This window comes from Schistocerca piceifrons, chromosome 10 (genome assembly GCF_021461385.2).
Source record: "Schistocerca piceifrons isolate TAMUIC-IGC-003096 chromosome 10, iqSchPice1.1, whole genome shotgun sequence".
Lineage (NCBI taxonomy): Eukaryota > Metazoa > Arthropoda > Insecta > Orthoptera > Acrididae > Schistocerca > Schistocerca piceifrons.
In genome coordinates this window covers 89,441,432-89,460,141 of record NC_060147.1, presented here as the reverse complement: position 1 = coordinate 89,460,141, position 18,710 = coordinate 89,441,432, and the positions used below count along the sequence as shown (strand labels likewise).

The 18,710-nt window shown below is 46.0% G+C and overlaps 1 protein-coding gene and 1 non-coding gene across 2 annotated transcripts in view; both read right to left on the bottom strand.

Moving 5' to 3' along the window:
• LOC124718881 (acetylcholine receptor subunit alpha-like) overlaps nt 1-18,710 on the bottom strand; it is a 638,987-nt gene that overhangs the window by 319,954 nt on the left and 300,323 nt on the right.
• Nucleotides 14,430-14,504, bottom strand: Trnar-ucu. The gene has a single exon. It is a non-coding gene; the product is annotated as a tRNA-Arg (tRNA).

Sequence of the window (18,710 nt, the reverse complement as noted above, 5' to 3'; positions counted from 1 at the left end):
AGATATGACGGACCCGTGTAAGGCGGACACAAATCACCCACTCAGGGATGCTCAGGCTAGGCAGAATACTGACCAATTTAAATACGCCGGTAAACACAATTGCCACTCCCAGACTGGTCACTGGACCGACTTTTAGCCAGCGAAAACTTGTTATAAGATGGCTTAACTTGCTGACAGAATTAGAGCTAATCTCGTGCAAGGTAATATTACACCACACAGTCCTGAATGAGCGACCACATGATCAACCAACAAAAGGCATGAATTTACTCATAACACTCGACAGAATAGCGAAACAATTAAACTGCCAAAACTACACCTCCCATCGGACAGTAACGAGAGGAGGAGGAAAGGTCACTGTCTTCAATTACACCGGTGCCAGAGACAGGAAACCCGGTCGCCGGAGGCCACAAGGCAGAAGAGACGCTGGTTACACAAAATTATTACTTAACGATTAAACCTTCCACGAACTTAACTTGCAGTTATGCTCGAACAGGCAGTACACGATCTCCGATGGCAAGGATCCACACATCCGTCCGCGCGCGCGTCGTCAGCGTACCCAACACGCCACGGTCACGCGACAACACGCTCTGCCACCGGAGTTCACGTCTTCTCTGCAACGTTGACGGGTAGTGACTGCTCCTTCATGTTAGGTGTCTCCTTTTAAGCTCCAGTGTTGAAACGGAGGATTTAAAGAAGCTTGTTAACGTCCCACCAAGGCGAAATGAACAGCAACTACTCGTGGGGCGATTCAGTATACAACCTACACGCAGGGAGCTCATTCGTCAACTCGACCCGCTCGTTACACACAACCGACATACATCACGTGGCGACTCGGTACAACCGACCACGCCTGCTTCGCGCTGGAGAGCCACACTGCCCTCCCGTGTCCACCAGACTCTCTCTGCGCGCAACGCCCCTACTTTCGCGCCACCACACGAGATTACAACCGGTCAAATCTCCCACTTCCTCCATAGCAATTTCCCGGAAGCAAAAAGGCAGATATCGATAGCAGAGGGAAAAGACAACCAAGCAGCCACTTAATGACAGACAACATGTCAAAGAAACATGTCAGGGGAAGAAAAGGAGAACCAATGTAATCTAAACTCAATGTGTAGCACGAGTCGATACACGGCTCAGAAAGATTTGACGGAAGCCAACAGAGAAGTAAAAGATACATCCGGCCATAGGGCTCTTGTTGTTACGCGAATTGTTCTGTGGAACGCTTCAATGGATATGTAGTAGGCTATTGATACCTCGTCCCAAACAATTAAGTCCGATCGTGCATCAGTTACGAGTATTACTTTGCTTTGAAACATTACACATTCTGGACGTATCGTAAGCGTAGACTGTCGGGGAATGTTTGTAAGGAGAATGAGCCGGCATTGCGCCTTACGCCTGTCATCGCTAGATGGCAAAGACATTGTTTTCACAGCGACGGAGAAATTCACTTTATCGCAGCATGAAATATGTGTAAATTATACACAGAGAGCCACCTCGTGAATCACCGGACCTATTACTGAAACCGAGATAAAACTCTTTACAATAGTTCCTGAAATTTTTAACAGATTGCGAACACCATGTAAGTTTCTATTCGCGAAAAAGTATTTTTGATGTCATAATTACAGATGAACGATTTTTTCCTTTATTTGTACTGTGTGAAACTGTGGTGTGCGTACTGTAAGACCTTCCATACACACACCATCAGATTATTTGACTTGTCGTTCTAATGAAGTAGGCGAGTGTCAGCAATATGTCTCGTGGTCTTAATGTGGCGTGTTTATCTTCTGCCGTTCGGTCAGACGATAGAAATGCCACTTCCACGCTCAGAGTACCAGATTGACGGTGATCAACTTTAAACAGAACTTGATTAATTTTCACACACATTTATTAAAATAATAAAAAGCACAGACATTACGTAACTTGATTCTGGATGCTGTTTACAATTGACAATCTGAAGTTCCTTTGGTCTTGGTATGTTAATCTTATTCTCACATATCTCTGATACTTGACAAAGTGTCTATTCATTTATCTTCTTGGCTATGTACAGGAATATGATAATCTTATTAGGCGCAGACTGAAACTTGACTATAGACTGGTACTGACTAATGCAGACTGGTACTGACTAATGCAGACAAATGCAGACTGACTAATCGGAGGTCTGTACACTTGTTATAATACCTCGCGCATTCAGGTGTCACAGCGCGAGTGTGATCCGTGAGGAGAAAAGGTTCTACGTTAGCAGCAATCTCATTGGCTGCATTACATATTAATACGCGGGTCGGCGGAAGCAGAATTTGGTCCGTCTCTAAGGTAGCGTCATCTCGTAGTGCGGAGACGGACGAGCGCTGCGCCTGCACTGTTGTGGTTAGCGGGGCGCGCTCTAGTGGGAAAGTTGTGTACGCGCTGACTACACGGAACTATGTACACAACAGAAACCTTACTTCTTGCCAAATTTTATGAGTCTTGGTGACTGGGAGGTACCTTATAGGTTTTGATGAGGGAGTTTCTGAGAATCAGAAAACAGGCGTATCTTTTTATTGCATTGCCTTAGAGGCTTAAGTCTTTAGACTGCCAGGAGAACGTAGATCTTATTATGTGACATAAATTTCATCTTGATACTGCCACCCTTTCCTAAGAGAAAGGGGTGTTACTAATCGAACGGATACAAAGATGGACAACAAAGTGATCTTGTGAAGGGTTCCGTTTTTACCGGCTAAGATACAGAGTCATAAAAATGATGTCGAATGTATTCCTGAAATATTGGAAAGCATTCACAATTTTATGTCAATGATCTATTGTTTCCAGTCCTTTAAAAACCGCTCAATCGTGAAAACATATTCGTAAACAGTGTTTTTATTTTAAAATTTTTATTTTAAAATAACTATTGCGTCACGTCCTCAGTGATCATAGTCTGGAAACGAGTGAGTCTAAAATGGTTCTGATACCTCTTGACAGTGGAATACATGTACTGGTACTATTGTTGATGAAACTGTGGGGTAGGCAACTTTCATCAGTCATGGTATAGACCAAAACAAGGCGCTGAGTCATGGATGTGCGGCTGGTCCCGGCGGAGATTCGAGTCCTCCCTCGAGCATGTGTCTGTGTTTGTCCATGGGATAATTTAGGTTTAGTAGTGTGTAAACTTAGGGACTGATGACCTTAGCAGTTAAGTCCCGTAAGATTTCATACACATTTGAACCAAAACAAGGAAAAAAGGTTATTAAACATGAGCACTAAAACGCATATCTCAAGAACTACAAGCAATTGTTCCTTAAAAGTGGTGTGTAGCCCAGTAGAGAAAATGATCATAGCTCTAACATTCGACTTTGCCGCTTCTGGGTCCTTTACCTCAAATGGAAACATTTATCCTCCTCAATCATTTCTGAATGTCTGTAATTTTATTACCGTTTAAAACTCACCAAAGCGACATGGATAAAAATTTGGAAATTTATAGTAAGGTCTTATGGGACCAAACTAATTAGGTCTTCGGTCCATAAGCCTACACATTAATTAACCTAACTTGAACTAACTTACGCTATGGACAACACACACACCCATGGGCGAGGGAGGACTCGAACCTCCGATGGGGAGAAGTTTTTATTTTAAATTCAGAACTCCTATCGGCTCATTTCTGCATGGAACACTAGGCTTTGGGGTGCGTGTCCCACCAAAGCGTGGTCATAAGACGTGACATACAGTTAAACAATCTCGTGTAACAAGAAGAAAAATCTACAAGCGCGTGTCAGAAGTCGACAACTGCAGGACCGTGGCCTGTTATGACTGTCGTTCTGAGACTGCTGCTTGTACTTGTCGAGATCGGAATGTTTGAGACGGGAATAGGGTAACGAACGATTCAGGAGGGCCGCCATATTGAACGCTGTATGGGATCTCAGCGGCCCAAGCGACTAGCGCCCGAGGGGACTGACATGTTGTTCAGTCTGCAGTGTAGGATCGTACAGCCACATCATGTACAGTGAGGAAAGGGGCTTGTCTCCAGTAAGACGAGTATCCACTCAGACAGAGGGATAACTTCTGTCCGACTGTCAGTACATCAACCACCGCCGCGGCTTCGCTTCAAGCGGCAGTAAGAGAAGGTGTGTCGACAGTGGCGCCAAATCTTTGCGTACATCTCGGTGGTCGTATCAACATGTGGAGGGTCGGAGCAAATCAACGCTGCCAGACGTCGTACAGATCCAGTGATGGAATGGCGTACCACTGGGTACTGTTTATCCATCAAGAAAGTAAGGGAACAGCAGAGCGAAATTTTCTAGGATCCGACAGAACGGCGTTGGTGAAGCACACGGAAGTATCGACACGAGGCAACCGCTACCGTAAACATTTCGACAAATGACCTTGTGGATGACATCAGAAGTTCACTGAGGCTTTTTGCGGATTATGCTGTGGTATATCGAGAGGTTGCAACATTGGAAAATTGTACTGAAATGCAGGAGGATCTGCAGCGAATTGACGCATGGTTCAGGGAATGGCAATTGAATCTCAATGTAGACAAGTGTAATGTGCTGCGAATACATAGAAAGATAGATCCCCTATCATTTAGCTACAAAATAGCAGGTCAGCAACTGGAAGCAGTTAATTCCATAAATTATCTGGGAGTGATTTAAAATGGAATGATCATATAAAGTTGATCGTCGTTAAAGCAGATGCCAGACTGAGATTCACTGGAAGAATCCTAAGGAAATGCAATCCGAAAACAAAGGAAGTAGGATACAGTACGCCTGTTCACCCACTGCTTGAGTACTGCTCAGCATTGTGGGATACGTACCAGATAGGGTTGATAGAAGAGATAGAGAAGATCCAACGGAGAGCAGCGCGCTTCGTTACAGGATCATTTAGTAATCGCGAAAGCGTTACGGAGATGATAGATAAACTCCATTGGAAGACTCTGGAAGAGAGATGCTCAGTAGCTCAGTACGGGCTTTTGTTGAAGTTTCGAGAACATACCTTCACCGAGGAGTCAAGCAGTATATTGCTCCCTCCTACATATATCTCGTGAAGAGACCATGAGGATAAAATCAGAGAGATTAGAGCCCACACAGAGGCATACCGACAATCCTCCTTTCCACGAACAATATGAGACTGGAATAGAAGGGTGAACCGATAAAGGTACTCAAGGTACCCTCCGCCACACACCGTCAGGTGGCTTGCGGAGTATGGATGTAGATGTAGATGTAGATGTAGATACTGTTAGTCGTTCACAAGACTGCGACACCATCACTTCTGTGTATGAGTCTGAGCAATCTGAGCGGAAAAGCGTTAGACGAGTGCAGACCAACCCGGCGCCATTACTCTCCTGACATTATGCAAGAAATGCTAAGGAGGAAGCAGCAACCTATATCAGGGGTTTGACGAACCAGATAGGACACTGAAACAAATTTGTTAAAATCTTTCCAAAGGCAGGATCGCATAAAGGTATTTCTTTATTTAGAACAACCGCTTTCGACAGACTTTAGTTGTTATCGTCAGGTCTTAAAAAGCCTTCTTATGAAACGTCTTCATTTTAAGCTGGACCTCACGCCAAGTTGTCATGTGAATTAAAAACAGTGTAATATAAAAGGTTGGGCTACAAATTTCCTACTAGAAAAGGCAAACCTGTAGATTATCTCCCCATTACTGCTCAATACGCGAAAGTTGCAGAAGCTGCCCACTTCAGATATCTGGGAGAGAGAATTCAACCATCAGGGCTGAACTCAATAGCCAATAAAGATAGAACCTCAACATTACAAAAAGTATATACGCTCACTTGGAATCACTATAATAAGAAATCTACACTCCTGGAAATGGAAAAAAGAACACATTGACACCGGTGTGTCAGACCCACCATACTTGCTCCGGACACTGCGAGAGGGCTGTACAAGCAATGATCACACGCACGGCACAGGGGACAAACCAGGAACCGCGGTGTTGGCCGTCGAATGGCGCTAGCTGCGCAGCATTTGTGCACCGCCGCCGTCAGTGTCAGCCAGTTTGCCGTGGCATACGGAGCTCCATCGCAGTCTTTAACACTGGTAGCATGCCGCGACAGCGTGGACGTGAACCGTATGTGCAGTTGACGGACTTTGAGCGAGGGCGTATAGTGGGCATGCGGGAGGCCGGGTGGACGTACCGCCGAATTGCTCAACACGTGGGGCGTGAGGTCTCCACAGTACATCGATGTTGTCGCCAGTGGTCGGCGGAAGGTGCACGTGCCCGTCGACCTGGGACCGGACCGCAGCGACGCACGGATGCACGCCAAGACCGTAGGATCCTACGCAGTACCGTAAGGGACCGCACCGCCACTTCCCAACAAATTAGGGACACTGTTGCTCCTGGGGTATCGGCGAGGACCATTCGCAACCGTCTCCATGAGGCTGGGCTACGGTCCCGCACACCGTTAGGCCGTCTTCCGCTCACGCCCCAACATCGTGCAGCCCGCCTCCAGTGGTGTCGCGACAGGCGTGAATGGAGGGACGAATGGAGACGTGTAATCTTCAGCGATGAGAGTCACTTCTGCCTTGGTGCCAATGATGGTCGTATGCGTGTTTGGCGCCGTGCAGGTGAGCGCCACAATCAGGACTGCATACGACCGAGGCACACAGGGCCAACACCCGGCATCATGGTGTGGGGAGCGATCTCCTACACTGGCCATACACCACTGGTGATCGTCGAGGGGACACTGAATAGTGCACGGTACATCCAAACCGTCATCGAACCCATCGTTCTACCATTCCTAGACCGGCAAGGGAACTTGCTGTTCCAACAGGACAATGCACGTCCGCATGTATCCCGTGCCACCCAACGTGCTCTAGAAGGTGTAAGTCAACTACCCTGGCCAGCAAGATCTCCGGATCTGTCCCTCATTGAGCATGTTTGGGACTGGATGAAGCGTCGTCTCACGCGGTCTGCACGTCCAGCACGAACGCTGGTCCAACTGAGGCGCCAGGTGGAAATGGCATGGCAAGCCGTTCCACAGGACTACATCCAGCATCTCTACGATCGTCTCCATGGGAGAATAGCAGCCTGCATTGCTGCGAAAGGTGGATATACACTGTACTAGTGCCGACATTGTGCATGCTCTGTTGCCTGTGTCTATGTGCCTGTGGTTCTGTCAGTGTGATCATGTGATGTATCTGACCCCAGGAATGTGTCAATAAAGTTTCCCCTTCCTGGGACAATGAATTCACGGTGTTCTTATTTCAATTTCCAGGAGTGTACTTCTGACAATGCGAAACTAAGGAATTATAACACAGTAGTCCTACCAGAAGCACTTTATGCTGCAGAAACTACAGTGATTCATGGTCATATAAGATAAGAGAGATTGAAAAGCAGGAAAAAAAATTGAGAGGAAAATATATGGACCAGTGTTTCGGTAAGGAATTTGGATGAAGAGGTCAACGAGAGAGATTTACAAAGACATAGAAACAATAGCAGACACCATTAGAAAGAGAAGGATGAAATTTTATGGACATATCAGCAGGATGAATAAAAGCAGGCTCACAAGACAGATCTTTGAGATAGTAAACGAGAGCAAAAACAAGACAAAGTGGATCACTGAAGCAGAAGAAGACATTAAAGAACTGGGGATCACACAAGACAACATAAACAATAGAGAACAGTTTATAAACATCATAAAGAAACACACACTTGAACAAGAACATACGGAGAATAGAACGGGAGAAAGATGGTCGGAAGAACGCAAGAGAGAACGCAGTGAACGTATGAAGAGAATTTGCGAAGGAAAAGAGAAAGAAGAAGAAATCATGACTACTCAAGTTCATACGCTCTCTCAGAAGGGAATGATCGAAAATATTATTATTAATATTAGGTTGTCATAACTAAAATTTAAAACGAATGCGTTTCGTAAGGAAAAGTTTTTTAACACCTGAAGATAATGGAAAGGTCTATCGAAATCGGTTGTTTTAAATAAAGAAATACTTGTGCCATCTTGGCTCTAGAAGGTTTTTAGCAAATAGAACAGATCGCTTCTTCTTCTGTCTTCTCAAAGTGAGAAAATTTAATTGAAACAAAGTAGGATTATACAGGCAGCCGGTTGGTCATAACTGGTAAGTAGATTGAGCTATGTGTCGACACCTACTAGGGGCGTCTTCATCAGAATGAAAATATGATAAGTCGAAAAATTACATTGCTAAAAAGGAATGGTCAGAAGTTAGAGTAACTATGCCCATGAAACAAAGCAAGTGGAGCAGAACAGAAGACCACTGACAACTCATAAAGAGCAGGACTGATTTGGTCATGACATATGACCTCAACAAGAAGAGTCTCTCATCAGCGCCATAAAACTCGTCAGGCTAGAGTCAGGCGATCAGTAGGATCGGTGGCGGTCGTGTTATTCGAACTGGGTTCTCCAATTGTTTTACGAGGTGCATTCAAGTTCTAAGGCCTCCGATTTTTTTTCTCCGGACTGGAAAGAGATAGAAACATGCGCATTGTTTTAAAATGAGGCCGCGTTCATTGTCAATACGTCCCAGAGATGGCAGCACCGTACGGCAGATGGAATTTTACCGCCAGCGGCGAGAATGAGAACTGTTTTAAATACTTAAAATGGCGACGTTTTCCTTACTTGAACAGCGTGCAATCATTCGTTTTCTGAATTTGCGTGGTGTGAAACCAATTGAAATTCATTGACAGTTGAAGGAGACATGTGGTGATGGAGTTATGGATGTGTCGAAAGAGCGTTCGTGGGTGCGACAGTTTAATGAAGGCAGAACATCATCATATGACAAAAAACTGAAACAACCTCGGGCTCGCACAAGCCGGTCTGATGACATGGTCGAGAAAGTGGAGAGAATTGTTTTGTGGGATCGCCAAATGACTGTTGAACAGATCGCCTCCAGAGTTGGCATTTCTGTGGGTTCTGTGCACACAATCCTGCATGACGACCTGAAAATGCGAAAAGTGTCATCCATTTGGGTGCCACGAATGCTGATGGACGACAACACGGCTGCCCGTGTGGCACGTTGCCCAGCAATGTTGACGCACAACGACAGCACGAATGGGACTTTCTTTTCGTCCGTTGTGACAATGGATGAGACGTGGCTGCCATTTTTCAATCCAGAAACAAAGCGCCAGTCAGCTCAATAGAAGCACACAGATTCACCGCCACCAAAAAAATTTCGGGTAACCGCCAGTGCTGAAAAAATGATGGTGTCCATGTTCTGGGACAGCGAGGGCGTAATCCTTACCCATTGCGTTCCAAAGGGCACTGCGGTAACAGGTGCATCCTACGAAAATGTTTTGAAGAACAAATTCCTTCCTGCACTGCAACAAAAACGTCTGGGAAGGGCTGAGCGTGTGCTGTTTCACCGAGACAACGCACCCGGACATCGATCTAACGTTACGCAACACTTTCTTCGTGATAACAACTTTGAAGTGATTCCTCATGCTCCCTACACACCTGACCTGGCTCCTAGTGACTTTTGGCTTTTTCCAACAATGAAAGACACTCTCCGTGGCTGCACATTCACCAGCCGTGCTGCTATTGCCTCAGCGATTTTCCAGTGGTCAAAACAGACTCCTAAAGAAGCCTTCGCCGCTGCCATGGAATCATGGCGTCAGCGTTGTGAAAAATGTGTACGTCTGCAGGGCGATTACGTCGAGAAGTAACGCCAATTTCATCGATTTCGGGTGAGTAGTTAATTAGAAAAAAAATCGGAGGCCTTAGAACTTGAATGCACCTCGTATTGTAACATCTTGTGTATGAGCTTGTTACAGTTCTGGCCAAACTCCTGCCACCTTACAAGATGGCCACTGAGCCGTGGCCACAGATGATACGAGACAAACTCCAGGAGCAGTGACCACTGATGAGTAGTCCAGAGACCGTTAAAAATGGTTCTAAGCACTACGGGACTTAACATCTCAGCTCATCAGTCACCTGGGCTTAGAACTACACTACTGGCCATTAAAATTGCTACACCACGAAGATGACGTGCTACAGACGCGAAATTTAACCGACAGGAAGAAGATGCTGTGATATGCAAATGATAAGCTTTTCAGAGCATTCACACAAGGTTGGCGCTTGTGGCGACACCTACAACGTGCTGACATGAGGAAAGTTTCCAACCGATTTCTCATACACAAACAGCAGTTGACCGGCGTTGCCTGGTGAAACGTTGTTGTGATGCCTCGTGTAAGGAGGAGAAATGCGTACCATAACGTTTCCGACTATTATAAAGGTCGAATTGCAGCCTATCGCGATTGCGATTTATCGTATCGCGACATTGCTGCTCGCGTTGGTCGAGATCCACTGACTGTTAGCAGAATATGGAATCGGTGGGTTCAGGAAAGTAATACGGAACGCCGTGCTGGATCCCAACGGCCTCGTATCACTAGCAGTCGAGATGACAGGCATCTTATCCGCACGGCTGTAACGAATCGTGCAGCCACGTCTCCATCCCTGAGTCAACATATGGGGACCTTTGCAAGACAACAATCATCTGCACGAACAATTCGACGAAGTTTGCAGCAGCATGGACTATCAGCTCTGAGACCATGGCTGCTGTTACCCTTGACACCGCATCACATATAGGAGCGCTTGCAATGGTGTACTCAACGACGAACCTGGGTGCACAAATGGCAAAACGTCATTTTTCGGATGAATCCAGGTTCTGTTTACAGCATTATTGTGGTCGCATCCGTGTTTGGCGACATCACGGTGAACGCACATTGGAAGCGTGTATTCGTCATCGCCATACTGGCGTATCACCCGGCGTGATGGTATGGGGTGCCATCGGTTACACGTCTCGGTCACCTCTTGTTCGCATTGACGGCACTTTGAACAGTGGACGTTACATTTCAGATGTGTTACGCCCCTTGGCTCTACCCTTCATTAGATCCCTGCGAAACCCTACCTTCAGCAGGATAATGCACGACCGCATGTTGCAGGTCCTGTACGGGCTTTTCTGGATACAGAAAATGTTCGAATGCTGCCCTGGCCAGCACATTCTCCAGATCTCTCACCAATTGAAAACGTCTGGTCAATGGTGGCCGAGGAACTGGCTCGTCAGAATACGCCAGTCACTACTCTTGATGAACTGTGGTATCGTGTTGAAGCTGCATGGGCAGCTGTACCTGTACACCCCATCCAAGCTCTGTTTGACTCAATGCCCAGGCGTATGAAGGCCGTTATTACGGCCAGTGGTGGTGGTTATGGGTGCTGATTCCTCGGGATCTGTGCACCCAAATTGCGTGAAAATGTAATCACATGTCAGTTCTAGTATAACATATTTGTCCAATGAATTCCCGTTTGTCATCTGCATTTCTTCTTGCTGTAGCAATTTTAATGACCAGTAGTGTACTTAAACCTAACTAACCTAAGGACATCACACACATCCATGCCCGAGGCAGGATTCGAACCTGCGACCGTAGCAGACGCTTGGTTCTGGACAGAAGCGCCTAGAACCGCTCGGCCACCGCGGCCTGCAACACCGTTCCACCCTATGGCACTGTCTGCCCCGATAGCTTAATGGTCAGCGTGACGGACTGCCGCCTTAAGGGGCCCGGGATCGATTCCCGGCTGGGTCGGGGATTTTCTCCGCTTAGGGACTGGGTGTTGTGTTGTCTTCATCATCATTACACCCTCATCCGGCGCGCAGGTCGCCCATTGTGGTGTCGCTACTAATAAGACCCGCTCCAAGACGGCCGGACTGCCCCGTAAGATCCTCCCGGCCAATGACAGACACCAAACGCTCAGTTCCAATTTACCCTATGGCACTAGCTGCTCTGGACTCCAGCGTGGTTTTGGACAGAGAGCCTACCCATCTGGAGGCCGGGACCAGCATCCAACGCCAGTTCAGGGCATCCAACATCGCGGTCCATCCAGTGGGATAAAGCGGGCAGTGGCCTGGCAGGGTTAGATTACTCACAGGACGGCATGTGACGCACAACACACACGCGCCATTTCCTAGCAGAGCTTCCGGATGGCAGCGCCTTCCACACCACGGGCGGCAACGGCTCTTACTTGAGTCACCGGCCTGAGCACAGGGCTGACGCAGAGACATACGGCAGCATCTGTCTTCAGCAGATTACTCGCCGGCTTGCTAAGCCTCCGGCCGCCGCCAAAGATACGACAACGAGTTGCATACAGAGACAAAAATAAAGTGTTATTTAACTATATTTTACTGCGCCTAGCGAAGCCGCGCAGATTCCTCTGCATTCATCCTGGCGAAAAAGTACGGGTTAAATGATAATTAGTTGAAACTCTCAGCTGCCGACAGGTGTTGTTGATATACCTCAATGGGGACACCAGGAAATGTGTGCCCCGACCGGGACTCGAACCCGGCATCTCCTTACACGTCAGACGCTCTATCTATGAGGTACATTACATATGTAGATTGTGGACAGTTGGGAATGTGGGTCTCACGGGAAGCGTGCAAGGTATAAGTCCCTGCAGTCGCGCTATTCATCTGTGTCCTCGGTCGGTCAGATGGATAGAGCGTCTGCCATGTAAGCAGGAGATCCCGGATTCGAGTCCCGGTGGGGCACATATTTCCAGCTGTCCGCATCGCCTGTCGGGAGCTGAGGGTTTCAACTGATTATCATTTATCCTAGAGAAGCTACACGGTCATCAATGGTATAGGATAGAGCGTCTGCCATGTAAGCAGGAGATCCCGAATTCGAGTCTACATCTACATCTACATTTATACTCCGCAAGCCACCCAACGGTGTGTGGCGGAGGGCACTTTACGTGCCACTGTCATTACCTCCCTTTCCTGTTCCAATCGCGTATGGTTCGCGGGAAGAACGATTGTCTGAAAGCCTCCGTGCGCGCTCTAATCTCTCTGATTTTACATTCGTGATCTCCTCGGGAGGTATAAGTAGGGGGAAGCAATATATTCGATACCTCATCCAGAAACGCACCCTCTCGAAACCTGGCGAGCAAGCTACACCGCGATGCAGAGCGCCTCTCTTGCAGAGTCTGCCACTTGAGTTTGCTAAACATCTCCGTAACGCTATCACGGTTACCAAATAACCCTGTGACGAAACGCGCCGCTCTTCTTTGGATCTTCTCTATCTCCTCCGTCAAACCGATCTGGTACGGATCCCACACTGATGAGCAATACTCAAGTATAGGTCGAACGAGTGTTTTGTAAGCCACCTCCTTTGTTGATGGACTACATTTTCTAAGCACTCTCCCAATGAATCTCAACCTGGTACCCGCCTTACCAACAATTAATTTTATATGATCATTCCACTTCAAATCGTTCCGCACGCATACTCCCCGATATTTTACAGAAGTAACTGCTACCAGTGTTTGTTCCGCTATCATATAATCATACAATAAAGGATCCTTTTTTCTATGTATTCGCAATACATTACATTTGTGTATGTTAAGGGACAGTTGCCACTCCCTGCACCAAGTGCCTATCCGCTGCAGATCTTCCTGCATTTCGCTACGATTTTCTAATGCTGCAACTTCTCTGTATACTACAGCATCATCCGCGAAAAGCCACATGGAACTTCCGACACTATCTACTAGGTCATTTATATATAATGTGAAAAGCAATGGTCCCATAACACTCCCCTGTGGCACGCCAGAGATTACTTTAACGTCTGTAGACGTCTCTCCATTGAGAACAACATGCTGTGTTCTGTTTGCTAAAAACTCTTCAATCCAGCCACACAGCTGGTCTGTTATTCCGTAGGCTCTTACTTTGCTTATCAGGCGACATTGCGGAACTGTATCGAACGCCTTCCGGAAGTCAAGAAAAATAGCATCTACCTGGGAGCCTGTATCTAATATTTTCTGGGTCTCATGAACAAAAAAAGCGAGTTGGGTCTCACACGATCGCTGTTTCCGGAATCCATGTTGATTCCTACAGAGTAGATTCTGGGTTTCCAAAAACGGCTCCGGCGGGGCACACATTTCCAGCTCTCCCCATCGCGGTATATCGACAACACCTGTCGGCAGCTGAGGGTTTCAACTGATTATCATTCATCCTAGAGAAGCTACACGGTCATCAATGGTATATGTTCTTTCGAGAACAGTTACTAGCTTCATATATACAGTACGGGTTTCCTGGGTTGGAGCGGACGCCCTTTACAGTACACAACACGATCATCTCCGATTCACACAGCTGGTAACTTGGACAATAAGATTTGCATTTGTGACATACCAACCTTAGCTGATTATGCCCTACCTTCAACATGTCGACATGAACTGATCTTTCAATAAGATAACGCAATACTGGATGTCGCCTGTGTTCCGCACATCTATCGTGAAGCAGAGGGTGTTCGATTGCTGCCCTGGCCAGTAAGTGCTCCACATTTCTCATCCACTGAAAACATCTGGTCGTGGGACCACTCGCCAGTTAATTAACTTTGCCATAGAGTTATATCATTACGGCAATCAACTCAAACCCTCAGTTGCTGACAGGTGTTGTTGATATACCTCGGTGGGGACAGATGAAAGTGTGTGTCCCGACCGGGACTCGAACCCGGGATCTCCTGCTTAGATGGCAGACGCTCTATCCATCTGAGCCACCGAGGACACAGATGAATAGCGCCACTGCAGGGACTTATCCCTTGCACGCTTCTCGTGAGACTCACATTCCCCACCATCCACAATTCTACATATGTATTGTACCTTATAGACATTTGCCCACCCACTCATTACTCGCGCACGCTTTGCCGATTCCCGTAAGAGTTTGGGCAACCTGTGCGCATTCGCACAGACGAAGGTCAATGGCTGGGTAGCCTTTAACTATATATTTGAAGACAGTAACTTGTTCTCGAAAGAACAGTTACTGCTGATGACCGTGCAGCTTTTCCCTGGAATAAATGATGACTAACTGACAACCTCAGCTGCCGACAGGTGTTGTTGTTATACCTCGATGTGGACAGCTGAAAATGTCTGCCCCGAGCGGGACTTGAACCCGGGATCTCCTGCTTACATGGCAGACGCTCTATCCATCTGAGCGACCGAGGACACAGATGAATCGCACGACTGCAGGGACTTATCCCTTGCACACTACCCGTGTTCTCTCGAGAACAGTTACTATTTTCATATACATAGTTATAGGCTACCGGGCCATTGGCCTATGTTTGTGCGAATGCGCACAGGTTGGCCGAACTCTTACGGGAATCGTCACCTTAGTGTGCGCGAGTAATGAGTGGATGGGCAATTATCTATTAGGTACATTACGTATGTAGATTGTGGACAGTTGGGAATGTGGGTCTCACGGCAGGCGTGCAAGGGATAAGTCCCTGCTGTCGCGCTATTCATCTGTGTCCTTGGTGGTTCAGATGGATAGAACGTCTGCAATGTAAGCAGGAGATCCCGGGTTAGAGTCCTGGTCGGGACACACATTTTCAGCTGTCCCCATCGAGGTATATCAACAACCACTGTCGGCAGCTGAGAGTTTCAATTAATTGTCGTTTATTCTAGAGAAGCTGCACGGTCATCAATGGTATCTGTTCTTTCGAGAACTGTTACTATCTTCATATATAAATCATCCCCCCCCATGAACCATGGACCTTGCCGTTGGTGGGGAGGCTTGCGTGCCTCAGCGATACAGATAGCCGTACCGTAGGTGCAACCACAACGGAGGGGTATCTGTTGAGAGGCCAGACAAACGTGTGGTTCCTGATGAGGGGCAGCAGCCTTTTCAGTAGTTGCAAGGGCAACAGTCTGGATGATTGACTGATCTGGCCTTGTAAGAATAACCAAAACGGCCTTGCTGTGCTGGTACTGCGAACGGCTGAAAGCAAGGGGAAACTACAGCCGTAATTTTTCCCGAGGGCATGCAGATTTACTGTATGATTACATGATGATGGCGTCCTCTTGGGTAAAATATTCCGGAGGTAAAATAGTCCCCCATTCGGATCTCCGGACGGGGACTACTCAAGAGGATGTCGTTATCAGGAGAAAGAAAACTGGCGTTCTACGGATCGGAGCGTGGAATGTCAGATCCCTTAATCGGGCAGGTAGGTTAGAAAATTTAAAAAGGGAAATGGATAGGTTGAAGTTAGATATAATGGGAATTAGTGAAGTTCGGTGGCAGGAGGAACAAGACTTCTGGTCAGGTGACTACAGGGTTATAAACACAAAATCAAATAGGGGTAATGCAGGAGTAGGTTTAATAATGAATAGGAAAATAGGAGTGCGGGTAAGCTACTACAAACAGCATAGTGAACGCATTATTGTGGCCAAGATAGATACGAAGCCCACACCTACTACAGTAGTACAAGTTTATATGCCAACTAGCTCTGCAGATGACGAAGAAATTGAAGAAATGTATGATGAAATAAAAGAAATTATTCAGATTGTGAAGGGAGACGAAAATTTAATAGTCATGGGTGACTGGAATTCGAGTGTAGGAAAAGGGAGAGAAGGAAACATAGTAGGTGAATATGGATTGGGGGACAGAAATGAAAGAGGAAGCCGCCTGGTAGAATTTTGCACAGAGCACAACATAATCATAACTAACACTTGGTTTAAGAATCAGGAAAGAAGGTTGTATACATGGAAGAACCCTGGAGATACTAAAAGGTATCAGATAGATTATATAATGGTAAGACAGAGATTTAGGAACCAGGTTTTAAATTGTAAGACATTTCCAGGGGCAGATGTGGACTCTGACCACAATCTATTGGTTATGACCTGTAGATTTAAACTGAAGAAACTGCAAAAAGGTGGGAATTTAAGGAGATGGGACCTGGATAAACTGAAAGAACCAGAGATTGTACAGAGATTCAGGGAGAGCATAAGGGAGCAATTGACAGGAATGGGGGAAATAAATACAGTAGAAGAAGAATGGGTAGCTTTGAGGGATGAAGTAGTGAAGGCAGCAGAGGATCAAGTAGGTAAAAAGACGAGGGCTAGTAGAAATCCTTGGGTAACAGAAGAAATATTGAATTTAATTGATGAAAGGAGAAAATATAAAAATGCAGTAAGTGAAACAGACAAAAAGGAATACAAACGTCTCAAAAATGAGATCGACAGGAAGTGCAAAATGGCTAAGCAGGGATGGCTAGAGGACAAATGTAAGGATGTAGAGGCCTATCTCACTAGGGGTAAGATAGATACCGCCTACAGGAAAATTAAAGAGACCTTTGGAGATAAGAGAACGACTTGTATGAATATCAAGAGCTCAGATGGAAACCCAGTTCTAAGCAAAGAAGGGAAAGCAGAAAGGTGGAAGGAGTATATAGAGAGTCTATACAAGGGCGATGTACTTGAGGACAATATTATGGAAATGGAGGAGGATGTAGATGAAGATGAAATGGGAGATATGATACTGCGTGAAGAGTTTGACAGAGCACTGAAAGACCTGAGTCGAAACAAGGCCCCCGGAGTAGACAATATTCCATTGGAACTACTGACGGCCGTGGGAGAGCCAGTCCTGACAAAACTCTACCATCTGGTGAGCAAGATGTATGAAACAGGTGAAATACCCTCAGACTTCAAGAAGAATATAATAATTCCAATCCCAAAGAAAGCAGGTGTTGACAGATGTGAAAATTACCGAACTATCAGCTTAATAAGTCACAGCTGCAAAATACTAACACAAATTCTTTACAGACGAATGGAAAAACTAGTAGAAGCTAACCTCGGGGAAGATCAGTTTGGATTCCGTAGAAACACTGGAACACGTGAGGCAATACTGACCTTACGACTTATCTTAGAAGAAAGATTAAGGAAAGGCAAACCTACGTTTCTAGCATTTGTAGACTTAGAGAAAGCTTTTGACAATGTTGACTGGAATACTCTCTTTCAAATTCTAAAGGTGGCAGGGGTAAAATACAGGGAGCGAAAGACTATTTACAATTTGTACAGAAACCAGATGGCAGTTATAAGAGTCGAGGGACATGAAAGGGAAGCAGTGGTTGGGAAGGGAGTAAGACAGGGTTGTAGCCTCTCCCCGATGTTGTTCAATCTGTATATTGAGCAAGCAGTAAAGGAAACAAAAGAAAAATTCGGAGTAGGTATTAAAATTCATGGAGAAGAAATAAAAACTTTGAGGTTCGCCGATGACATTGTAATTCTGTCAGAGACAGCAAAGGACTTGGAAGAGCAGTTGAATGGAATGGACAGTGTCTCGAATGGAGGATATAAGATGAACATCAACAAAAGCAAAACAAGAATAATGGAATGTAGTATAATTAAGTCGGGTGATCCTGAGGGAATTAGATTAGGAAATGAGGCACTTAAAGTAGTAAAGGAGTTTTGCTATTTGGGGAGCAAAATAACTGATGATGGTCGAAGTAGAGAGGATATAAAATGTAGACTGGCAATGGCAAGGAAAGCGTTTCTGAAGAAGAGAAATTTGTTAATATCCAGTATTGATTTAAGTGTCAGGAAGTCATTTCTGAAAGTATTCGTATGGAGTGTAGCCATGTATGGAAGTGAAACATGGACGATAAATAGTTTGGACAAGAAGAGAATAGAAGCTTTCGAAATGTGGTGCTACTGAAGAATGCTGAAGATTAGATGGGTAGATCACATAACTAATGAGGAAGTATTGAATAGGATTGGGGAGAAGAGAAGTTTGTGGCACAACTTGACCAGATGAAGGGATCGGTTGGTAGGACATGTTCTGAGGCATCAAGGGATCACCAGTTTAGTATTGGAGGGCAGCGTGGAGGGTAAAAATCGTAGGGGGAGACCAAGAGATGAATACACTAAGCAGATTCAGAAGGATGTGGGTTGCAGTAGGTACTGGGAGATGAAGAAGCTTGCACAGGATAGAGTAGCA